The sequence below is a fragment of the Euphorbia lathyris genome, chromosome 8 (assembly GCF_963576675.1).
Source record: "Euphorbia lathyris chromosome 8, ddEupLath1.1, whole genome shotgun sequence".
Taxonomy (NCBI): domain Eukaryota; kingdom Viridiplantae; phylum Streptophyta; class Magnoliopsida; order Malpighiales; family Euphorbiaceae; genus Euphorbia; species Euphorbia lathyris.
In genome coordinates, this window is record NC_088917.1 from 76734520 (window position 1) to 76738924 (window position 4405).

Consider the following 4405-nt stretch of genomic DNA (forward strand, 5'->3'; position numbering starts at 1 on the left):
AATAGCATGCACAATCTGCTCTTCGATTCCTACATAACACCAAACAATTCCCTAGATGGAACATACACAAGCGGAGAGAAAATAATGGAAACAAACAATAATTACCAAGGATATGCACAACAATTCTCAAGGGGTATTTGTTCTACATCAAATTACTAATCTAAACAAACCGATTAACAGCATTTATCATGTTATTTCCGCATAAATTGTGATGCACACAATCCCCACCCCCAAAAGAAAACAAAACATTGTCCTCAATATTATTAATCACGGCAGCAGATTGTAGATAAGGTGACAACAAAATAGGCGGACCAAAACATGATAGAGTAAGGGTGTTAGAGGTTACCAGATGCTAGGACAGCGAATATTGGGACAGATCAGGCGTGATGAGAAAGAGAGGAGTTAACCTCTCTATCCACAGGGGCAGGAATACCCTCCTCTTTCGAGGAGGCAGCAGCGTTAGCCTTAACATTAGCACTGGCAGGTGTTTCGGGCACTTGTCTTACCGGACTTTTCACAGAGAAACCAGAGGGACTTTCCTTGTCATGTTCCTCAATGCAAAGGCTCTTGAGCATATCGATCTCGCCTTATTGTGACGCATACTTTTGCTCCATAGCGAATATCATTTCGCGGTTTGCCATATTCTGGGCAAACAGGGCGTTGAATCGATCCATTACATCTTCGCAGGTCAGCTTTGCACATTTCTTGTAAAATTCCAAGTCCTTCGGCTTCTCGACTTGCTCGGAATCTGACGATACTGATACAGTAGGCTCGCTTTTCCTTTTTCGGCTCTCTGTCTGTCGAGACGTAACAAAGTCAGAAATCCAGACCCACTTCCCGTTCACAATTTTTCCGAATAACATCTTTTGGAGGCTCTTGAGATCAATTGGGTCTGGGTGATTCACAATCATGAGACGAGATCGGTCTTCTGGTTTAAAGACCCCGATCGACTCCGCAATCCTGGTGACTATGCTCCCACAACAGATGATTGACGAGTTTTTCTTGCAAAAAGCGCTGATGTACTCTCCGAACCAGAATCCCAAATTCATTCTTGGACCAACTGCCATACTCCACAACGCGGTGAGATCTGCATGTGGCATGGTGGCTTGGTTTTCCCGGGCGAAGATTGTACCGGAGATCAATTTGTGCAAATACCGAACATCATAATCATCAATATTGGACGCTTTGGACGAACTACCGTCGTGATTTTTCTGTCCGGAAAGTGATTCCCAGAAAGACACAGGGTCGAAAACATCAGGCGTTGTGGTGAATGCCTCTTTATAGCTCTCGGATTCTAGGTCGTCATCATCGGCAGCATCTAACATCTGGTTAAACAGGTTAAGCGAAGGCCTCTAGGAGTGACCCATGAGTCTGAAGCTAAACTTTCCCTCTTCATCAGGATCGATTATCTCCACATTGTGCTTAAAAGTGGCCAAGAACTCGAGGGTTAGTTCCCGATAGGCAGGTTCCATCATCTCAAAGAAACATTCAAAGTGTCCAGCCTTCATGAGAGTGCGAACCCGATCTTCGAGCCTTACCCGCTTTAGGGTTTCCCAGTAAACTGTTCGAATGGGTCCGAACTGAAGTTTTGTTAACTCATTGTAGTACGCTTGTACAGTTGCGTCTTTGAACTGGGAGATCTTCTTGACCAGCTTCTCATCAGGGACAAAAGCCACAGTGCTTGGTTCCGCCATTTTTGCCTTTGCTTTTTCTTTCTTGGAAGATCCCTCTATTTTCACGTTTTTGCCCGAGCCTCGGGTTCTCATTTCGCTGTCCAGTTTAAGTAGGGTTTTCCAGTCGTATAGGGAACAGATCATAAACTAGCCGTGCAAAAAGAAATCTCAAAAAAAAGAAAAGAAATATGGTGAATGACGAACTGATATGAGATTAACCTTCTTTAAGTAGGGGAGAAGAGACGTCTTTTCGCCAATCCGTCATTAAGAGGTCGAATCTGATCATGCCACCTGGACAGATTGGCGGAAAGGCGCGTATTTTCGAATTAGAATGAGGGGCAATGAACGGTCCCGATTTGAATTGTGAATTTATTGCCCCCTAACCGTTCAATCTTATCGAGGAGAAAATAGGCGGTAAGAGTGCCTATGTGTATAGGAGTGGACGTTTCCACCTACCGACCTACTTTTTTTGATAAAATCTTTCCCCACTAACCAGGTACAATTGTACTACCACACTCATTTAAATGGGTATTGGGTTTTACAATTGTGCCTGACTAGAAGATAATCAACAAGAAACACAATTCAACAAATTTGACACAAAATTAAAATAAATAAAAGTAAAAGTAAAAAAAATCAATCACATGCAAAGTTACTTGTGCTACAATTGGTGTTTGTAGCGAACACCCTGTTCATGTACTTTTACTGACTTGGGGGATCCTGGAAGTGAACAATATCGATCTTCCTTGTGTGATCATTCTCTAAATATGGTTTTAATCTTTGCCCGTTCACCTTAAAAGGATCACTCGCGTATTTGAAAATTTCAACAGCTCCATGTGCAAATACACGGTTTACAATGAATGGTCCTGACCATCTTGACTTGAGCTTTCCTGGAAATAGCCTCAATCGTGAATTGTACAGAAGGACGTTTTGTCCCTCATGAAACACCTTGTTCATGAGCTTTTTGTCGTGCCACTGCTTGGTCCTGGCTTTGTAATTCACCGCATTTTCGTATGAGAACAGTCTGAATTCCTCCATTTCGCTCAGTTGTAAACTTCTCTGTTCACCAACAGCCTACGTCTCAAAATTTAAAAATGTTAATGCCCAAAATGCGCGGTGTTCCATTTCCACCGGCAAGTGACAAGATTTCCCATATAACAATCGAAACGGAGATATTCCAATCAGTGTTTTATAAGCGGTACGATATGCCCATAGAGCATCATCGAGCTTGTTTGCCCAATCCTTCCGAGAGTTGCCAACAGTTTTCTCTAAGATTCTTTTTATTTCTCTATTGGAGATCTCCACCTGTCCGCTGGTTTATGGATGGTATGGTGTGGCAACCCTGTGTGAGACTCCAAGTTTTCCCATTAATTTTTCAAATTTCGCATTACAGAAATGGGTCCCTTGATCACTGATGATCGCTCGCGGGACCCCGAATCTGGCAAACAGTCTTTTTAGAAATTTGACTACCACACGGGCGTCATTGGTGGGACTAGCTATTGCTTCGACCCACTTGCTCGCATAATCCACAGCCACTAAGATGTATTTATTCCCTTGGGAAGTTGGGAATGGTCCCATAAAATCTATGCCCCAGATGTCAAAAATTTCGCACACAACTATGTTGTTTAGGGGGCATAGCATTTCGAGCCGAAATGTTTCCAGTTCGTTGGCACTCATTGCAAGTTCCAACGAATGCATTAGCATCCTTAAAAAGAGTGGGCCAGAAGAAACCTGATTGGAGAACCTTTATCGCGGTACGGCTTGCACTATGGTGTCCTCCGGCTTCACGGTTATGACAGTGGCTTAGAACATCATGTCCTTCTTCTTGCGATATGCATCTTCGAATGATTTGGTCCACGCACAACCTGAAAAGGTAAGGGTCATCCCAAAAGTAATATTTGATTTTGGAGAAAAACTTTCTTTTTTGATTCGTGGATAGGTTGTGTGGTTTGAGCGAAGTTGCAAGGTAATTAGCTATATCGGCGAACCATGGCGCAGACTGTGCCGCATATAGATGCTCGTCAGGAAACCTTTCAACAATTTCTGCTTGTTCAAACCTGCCTTTGTGATCTATCCTTGACAAATGATCGGCTGCAACATTCTCCGTTCCCTTTTTATCCTTAATTTCCAAATCGAACTCCTAAAGTAATAGCAACCATCAGATCAACCTTGGCTTAGCATCCTTTTTCGTGAACAAGTATCGCAATGCTGCGTGATCTGTGTGAACAATCACCCTGGATAAGACCAAGTAGGGCCTGAATTTGTCGAAAGCATACACAACTGCCAGAAGTTCCTTCTCGGTAGTTGTATAGTTTTGCTGGGCCTCGTTCAATGTCTTGCTGGCATAGTAGATAGGTCGAAACTTCTTCTCAATCCTCTGTCCAAGAACAGCTCCCACACAAGTGTCGCTTGCGTCGCACATCATTTCAAAAGGTTGCTCCCAATCTGGTCCTGCCAGTATAGGTGAGTTGATCAGCTTAGTCTTCAAGAGCTCAAAGGCCTTCAAACAGTCTGCATTGAAAGAGAACTCGGCTTCCTTATGGAGTAGGGCTGACAATGGGAGTGCAATCTTTGAAAAATCTTTTATAAACCGGCGATAAAACCCTGCGTGCCCCAAAAAACTTCTCACATCTTTGACGTTTGTAGGCACAACCAGCTTCTCGATTACTTCCACTTTTGCCTTATCCACTTCCATTCCTTTCTCAGAAATTTTATGCCCTAGGACAATTCCTCTA